Consider the following 8,460-nt stretch of genomic DNA (forward strand, 5'->3'; position numbering starts at 1 on the left):
TTTTGTGTTCAATAAACCTCAATACCTGTTCCGACCTTTTTTCCAGCCCAGCCTAACATCTAGTGATGACACCGCACCCACTGCTGCAGTGATTGTTTTTTGTGCTCCAGTGAACTTAAGGCAATGTTCCACACAATAGCAATGGAACCAGCAATCCTGTCTGACCACAATGCGCTGATAACCACATTCCGTTGTGATATGTTAGGAGAAAAATCTAGAAGGTGGCAATTAATTCCCTTTTCCAGAACACAGCTTTTAAAGGGGTGATAGAATGATTATATAGGGTATTTTACACTGTTCTTTAAGGTCTCCTAATAGGGTATGTAACATTGGTTGGGCTGAAAATTGCCCAAATGCTATTTTATTAGGCCCTTGACTACCCTGTGAATATGGCTCTATTTGGAACAAGAGCTTTTCTTCCAAATATGGTATGCTCATGAATATTCAGAATGAGCTACGTGCTGATTGGTTTGAGCAAACTAGATAGAAACACATGGGAGACTCGACAGCAGGTCTCCTATTTCAGACACTGCAAAGTTATACATTGTTTATCGGGCTATTTCGTTATTAAAATCACTTCTGAGACTTTTTTTAGCGAGAAATCAACTATATAAAGCTCAAATATGGGCCGTTTTATGAAAATTGATGGCCAATTGCAAATTTTGTAAGACTGTGTGTCGGAGTTCGGCGGCAGGTGCTGCCTTTGTTGCTGCCTCGCCGCCCGGCCTGTCTTCCTTCACAGACCCCGGCCTGCTATGAGGTACTTGGAGCTCCGTCACGGCAGCCCACAGCACTCCATATCCGTGCCAAGTCACTGTTTTTTCGCCTGCAACTGCCCTCTTCCTGCTAACTAAATGGCTTGTGTATGTGAGTGAGAGCGCGGTCAGCGAGCTTGTTACGCCAGCAATCTCTTACCACAGTTCCAGTTAATCTTTTAATGTGTGTAATTATAATGTGTTGCGTTAAACAAATGATTGGGGAAATAAACGCCGCTTGTCCGTGAGTCCCTTTGATAGAGCCGAGTATATTTACAGTTTGAATTTCGTCACGCCACATATACAACATCTAGCTAAATGTCTTATAAAGCTAACAACGGTGTCCGATTTCAAATTAATGAATATTTGTGAAGATTAGGGCTTTCGTTATCTGTAACTGTCCCTTCAATCCTAGCTACCTGTGTAGCTACAAATCACGGATAGTTAGCTTGATTTTCGGCGTAATTCCGAGTATATTTACAGTTTGAATTTCGTCACGCCACGTATACAACATCTAGCTAAATGTCTTATGAAGCTAACAACGGTGTCCGATTTCAAATTAATGAATATTTGTGAAGATTAGGGCTTTCGTTATCTGCAACTGTCCCTTCTATCCTATCTACCTGTATAGCTACAAATCACGGATAGTTAGCTTCATTTTCGGTGTTATTCTGAGTATATTTACAGTTTGAATTTGTCCCGCCACGTATACAGCATCTAGCTAAATGTCTTATAAAGCTAACAATGGTGTCCGATTTCAAGTTAATGAATATTTCTGAATTTTAGAGGAATTCTAAGAGGAGGCTAGCTAGCTCTCATTGATAGAGCTATTGTACATCCAGCCGCAGGCTCTATCAATGAGACTTGCGGACAAGCAGCGTTTATTTCCCCAATCGTTTTTTTAAATAACTCAACACATTATAATTACACACATTAAAAGATTAACTGAAACCTGTGGTAAGAGATTGCTGGTGTAACAAGCTCTCTGACCGCGCTCTCACTCACATACACCGGGCATTTAGCTAGCAGGAAGAGGGGAGTTTCAGGCCCTGGAGTTCTGTCAGGGCAGTGGCATTTGGTTGTCCAAGATTACCCCAAGAGACAGTGACTTTGCGCGGGTATGGAGTGCTGTGGGCTGCCAGTCGTGACAGAGCTCCTAGTACCTCATAGCAGGCCGGGGTGTGTGAAAGAAGGCAGGCCGGGCGGCGAGGCAGCAACACAGGCAGCACTGGCGCTGAACTCCGACACACAGTCAGACAAAATTTGCAATTAGCCATCCAGTTTCGTAAAGTGGCCCATATTTGAGCTTTACATAGTTGATTTCTCGCATAAAAAGAAGTGAATTTTGTAATGGAATAGCAGAGATCTGTGTGACCTAGCTAGATTCAGAAGACTACCTGATCTCAGGTCAGTTGTGTAGCCTATGTAAATGTTGGGGCGTGACCGATCTGTTAATACACCCATGGGATGACAAAGGTTCCGGTTTTTGGGAGGTTGACGTCAACTTCCAGCTTTGTTGAGATTCGCCTGTTTTCAGCGGCAGTTTCAAAATATGAGATTTTCATAGTAATGGGGTGTCAGTGGGACTTTGAGCTTCTATGTATGTCCTATTTACCCACCAAACTGTCGTTATTCAACTATGACAGGGTGAAATCAGTTTGGCATTCTATCACCCCTTTAACACAGAATTTGGAGCCAAACTAGCAGAGTTCATATCAATCAATACTGGCTCAGTTTCGGACCCGGCGTACATCTGGCAAGCCATTAAAGGATTTATTAGAGATTTCACATCTTCCTTTGCAGCAAATTTGAAGAAAAAGAGGGAGGCAAGGATTGCAGAGTTGGGAGAACGTTGTAAATCATTAGAGCAATCTCTTAAGAGTTGTTTGTCTATATCTACACATACTCTTTTAGTCACAAATCGAGCAAAGCTAAATGACTTGCTAAAAAGGAGAGTTGAATTCATAATGCACAGAGTGAGGAAAAATTACTATTTCAACGGCTGTAAACCAAGCAAATTGCTAGCTCTGAAATTAAAACAAAGCGAGTCCAGAGCTGCTATCAACAGCATCCGCACGGACCGAGGTATCTCAACGAATCCTAAGGAGATCACCGCCACTTTCCAATCCTTTCATTCAAAGCTGTATGAATCCTCCGGAAATCCAGATCCAACGCAGTGCCAAAAGTTCCTAAAAGAGCTAAACCTGCCTCTTTTTGACCCAAAGGAGGCAGAAGAACTGGGGCAACCTATAACGTTAGAGGAAGTCAAATCAGAAAGGAAAAACACCAGGGTTGGATGGAATTCCATCGGAACTCTTACTAGAGTTCTTTGACACAATAGGACCTATCATTTTACAAACTTTAACCTCGGGCCATAGAGAGGGGCACCTTTCATCAACAAATCAACACTGCACTAATTTCGGTCATACACAATGGGGGCAAAGATCCTACGGAGTGCTCAACTTACAGGCCCATCAGCCTCATTGGGACTGATATTAAGCTTTATTCCAAAGTCTGGGCACTACGCCTAGAACACTTCATCAAGAAGCTAGTCCACCCTGACCAATCAGGGTTTATACCAAAGCGTCAAGCTGCAAACAATATATGCAGATTACTCCATGTAATAGAAGAAGCCAAAAACCTTCCAACAACGGCAGCAGTTTTATAATTGGACGCGGAAAAGGCTTTTGACCACCTTGAATGGAACTACCTGTGGCAAGTAATGGAGAGGCTTGGTTTGGGAGCCAAATTCATTGACATGGTACGTACTTTATATGCGAATCCCACGGCCATAGTCTCAACCAATGGCCTGCATTCACAGCCATTCCCCATCATGCGGGGCTTGAGACAGGGATGCCTGTTATCTCCCATGCTATTTGCGATCTCTCTTGAACCGTTAGCCCAGGCCATAAGGCAAAATAAAATATGTAATGTCCAGATTAAATCAATATCGTTATTTGCAGATGATATTTTACTGTACATATCTGACCTTGAGGACTCTGTTCCAAAAATTCTTAAGATCTTTAACGAATTTGGCTCAATCTCCAGCTATCAAATCAATTGGAATGAATTGAATCTGCTCCTGTTGAACAACAAACAGGTGACATCAGCTATTAGTGATACAATACCAACCCAAAGTAAAATTACATATTTGGGCATCACCATCCATGCATCGCTACAGCGAATTGTCCAGGACAACTATGAAACTATACTAAGTAGTGTTCAAAGGGATCTGACTAATTGGTCTGCCCTGCCGGCATCACTATAGTCCAGGATTGCTGTGGTTAAAATGAACATAGTTCCTCGTGTGAACTTCGTAAGTACAATGATCCCCTTACCCCCACCGATACATTTCTGGAAGAAACTTGATGCCGTAATCCGGCAGTATATTTGGAATAGTAAACAACTTAGGCTAAAATACTCTACCATGCAATGTACCACGGACACGGGAGGCCTGGCCCTCCCCAACCTTAAAATGTACCATAAAGCCTTTCAGCTACAGGCCCTCATAGTGTGGATAGACCCCTCAACTACAGTCCCATTGAGAGAAATGGAGAAAACCTCACTGGAAGTCTAAGACTACAATACCTTGAATTGCAGGAGTGTGTCCAAAAAAGTGTATGCTAGCCTATGGCCCTATTATAACCACACATTGACCAACTTTAAACAGGTCAAGGAGCAACTTCGCTACACCAGTAAGTGGCATTTGAGCACCCCAATTTGGCACAACATGCATTTAATGTCTGGTAAAAAAAAAACTTTTGTTTATAACCAGTGGAGTATTTATACTCTAGACCAGTTATTCAGTGGGGAAGGTATGTTGAGCTTTGAGGACCTGAGAACTAGCTTTGAGATCCCTAGGACATCCTTTTTCCTTTATCTTAGGTTAAGGTCATCCCTAAAATGTTATGGAGTACCATGGGGAAACAGTCTTGAGACTCATCCAATCATTGAATGGCTTGTTGATTTTCCTGTGAGAGGATTGGTTGTCCAAGATTTATGCTAAACTGATGCAAGTATCCATAGGAGAACTCCCAATAGTAAATAAATGGGAGTGAGAGCTGAGCCCGGAGAGGAATGTAATTAATTGGGAGACAGTTTGGGACAACATTTCCCACTGTTCCAAGAACCCAAATCACCAGCAGATCCACTTCAACATATGTCATAGGACAAATTGGATGCCTCAGAAGAGATACGTCTCTAAAGCTATTCCTACTCCCTATTGCACGTTCTGCCAACCTGAACAAACTGGAACTTTCCGGCACATGGTCTGGGAGTGAGAACAGGTACGTGAGTTTTGGAATAAAACAACATCAATAATATCTGATGTGATAGGATGTCGAATCCCTATTGATCAGATTGTTTTGTTACTTAATGATGACTCTAAATTACACCTGCTGGAGACAGAAGAAAACACGGCCAAGAAAATGATAGCTCAGCGCTTTGTATAAAAGTGGTTGGCGTATTTTCTGGACATAGTTATGCTTGAGCTCTCTACAGCAAGGATTAACAAAGCCAAGTCATCGATTATAGACCTATGGAGAAACACAGCAGCACAAGTATCAGTCCTAATGACCTCAGCATCACAAGAAGTAGAGGAGAGGGACTAGGCAAGGTGGGATTTCTGATTCCTGTTTTTGTTGTTTGTTTGTTTTCTTTCCTCAAGACCGCAGAGGGTGGGGGGTGTGAGAAGATTGTTATTCTTGTTAACAACAAAAAATCCTGTTCTACGGTCAAAAACGCAGCATTTCATTCTTATTTTAACAGCAAATTCGTAAAATGCCCCTAGACTTATGCACAGCACGCACAGTGCACAAACATGCAAAAGATCTAAGCGCCGTGCGCTTAGGTCGTCACAATTGTGTGTTTTTAGGCTAAAAAAACATGATGAAAAATAAATCACTTCAGTTTTAGTCTTTTGAAGCTATAATATATCATATTGAACTACAGAAAGTGAACGGATTTGACATGAGATGATGTTGGGCTGTAACTGCTTCATATCTGACACTAAAGCAACGCAAAGATTAAACCTTAAACATCATGGCTGTTCTCCAACATGTATTCTGGTTATATATGTGTAAGCAGGCCCAGAAAAGGGCTTAGACCAAAATTTAGCATTTCAACAATTGACAACGCCACCTTGGGACTTTCACCCAAGGATTTAAAATTTAATTTGATATCAGTCAGTACCAATCTGGGGATTCCCACGACACAGGCAAGTCCACATAAATGATCATAGACGAGGTTGGTTTGGGCAACTTAAAATAATTTAGTGTAAACCCGAAACAATATTAATTTAAAAACATAACTACACAGTAGAAAAGGGGAATTTCATTCAGATAAAGACTCAAAATGCTTATTGTGGGTGGATCATATAACCAAAGAAACAAAAACTACAAATAAACACAACATGCAAAATATCAAAAATCAACCCAAATCTCATTAAAACCATGCAATGTTACTGATAAAATGAACTAGTTATACGTCACCACCTCTACAAATAACCTTAGCAACCACTAAATTTCTAAAATCTCAGGCCAGAGTAAAAGTCACTCAACCTAATATACAATAGCCAAACGAAATGAACTCCCCTCAATACAAACATAAAACCCGCTCGTAAAAAGATACAGAAAAGTTAAGATTAATAAAACAGGTAAGCTAAGTAAATAAACTCAAACTAGACAAAACAGCAGCGGTGCTGCACTCTGCATGGACAGAAAAAAAACAAGAAGTCAATGTCTATCCTAGCATGGTAAAAACACACAATAAGAGTGACCTACAGTAAAAGTACCTTGCTATCTCCTCCAGCAAACCACGGAGCATAAGTCAGAACAGTGTAATGGGAAAAATTACATTTAAGCATAATGCCTTATAGTTTTATGTTTTATTTCTACTTTAATTCTCTCACATTATTGAAAGACAGTTTATCTCAGTTTCTGCTTAAACTGCTGAGGTGTCCAGTCTGGAACATTATGTGAGCACTGTTTGTCTGAACAGATAGGGGGGACAAGGTCACCCTAAAACTATCTCATGTTTTCCCATGCCAGTTAAGATGTAACTGGGGGGTGAAAGTCGGAGGAGGAGGCGAAATGGCTCCAAGATGTCTCTTGCATTTCTCTGATTGTCTTCCTGTGTATCAGATGCCTGTCAAAATTGTAACATCATAATAATCCAAGTGCGTGTGTGCTGTCACTCTGAAGATGCATAAAAGCCTGGTGTTCTTGTTCACTCATTTGAGAAACTGACTCCACACTGCGGCCTTTTGTGAAATCATGTTGATCCTATATTTGCAAATATATCTTTTTTTAATAAAATACAAAAACCCAATTTGGTTTTAGTCTCAGTCTGTCTTATTTGTTTCAATTTTCTAAACTCTGAAAACTCTTCCCCCTGCTGCAAAGGAAACTTCCACTACAACAGCACACGAGGCACATCAGGCAGCGACAACAGCAGACAAAGGGAAAGTCGGAGCGTACCAGACATCACGTGACAGGTTACCGGTTACATTCGCATACTCCTGAGACCTAATTATTATAGAACAGTTTACAAGTGATACAAGTGCCACTCAGAAGAAGACTTTAAAGCAGAAGTTAAAGCAACACATAAATAACAAAGAAAAGACTAAGAACAACATGAAGTGAACAAATACATTTTTTGAAACCTTAATAAAACGACAATCAAAGGAAATGAGTACTTACTGTAGTACTGTACTGTAGTAGATGCAGATATGAGATATGAGATGTGCGTCTTGAAGATGAATGAAAGCAAGTGAAAGAAAGATGTTAAATCCGATAACACAGTTCAGCGTCCTTATCAGTGACCCTCCCCTTAGTCAGTCATTAATCGGCAGGTTTCTGTTGCTGACAAAGAAGGTCTATAGATTTATTGGCAACCTTTGTAATTTTTTTTACGAGGTAGTATGCTCTAAACCAGTGGTTCCCAACCTTTTTTCCTTGGCGCCCCCCCTACTTATGTCTAAGAAAAGCTGAGCCCCCCCCGAAACCGAAGTTGAGGTAACTCAGAGCCTTAATTTCTTTTTTGATACAGAGGAGTTATCAGCACTTTGACGTTTCTCCGCCATGTTTCATTCATAATGATGATGATGCCGTGGCGGCAGGAAAACGAGGATGATAGCAGCTAGCAGCTAACAGCTAGCAGCTAGCAGCTGACCTGATGACAGCAGGGGTCCCAGGTTAAGAGGTCCCGGAGGTTTGGCCTACTAAGTAGCCTGCCTCCAATTTTAAGTGAGAACAAAAATATATAGTTTTTATACAGACTTTTGTATACATTATATATTCTAGTGTATTATCATAATTTGTTTAACGTGCAAACATTTATTTTTTTACCTCAACCTCAAACCAGATAAAGACTTGCCGTAAGGGGTCTGATGAATAGACTTAATGTCTGGATGTGTCAGTTATGTTGTCGTTAGGCTAATATGTTTTATTTCGTATTTTATCACTCATTAATGAATAGAAACAAGTGCAAATATAACCTCTGTGTTTGTCCGAGTAATTGTATTTCTAAAAGGAATAACAGCATTATTTTTGTTCTGACACTGCACCGTACTAGGTGTGTATTTCGTTATCTTCTTTATCTTCTATACGTGTATCATTGGTGATCATCTGGCCCAGGATGTGGGGCATGTAAAGCCGCTGGCGCACCAACCCGATTATCGGCCGTCGGACAGTCTGGCGAGGTCGGT

This window comes from Perca flavescens, chromosome 8, assembly GCF_004354835.1.
Source record: "Perca flavescens isolate YP-PL-M2 chromosome 8, PFLA_1.0, whole genome shotgun sequence".
Classification (NCBI taxonomy): Eukaryota; Metazoa; Chordata; class Actinopteri; order Perciformes; family Percidae; genus Perca; species Perca flavescens.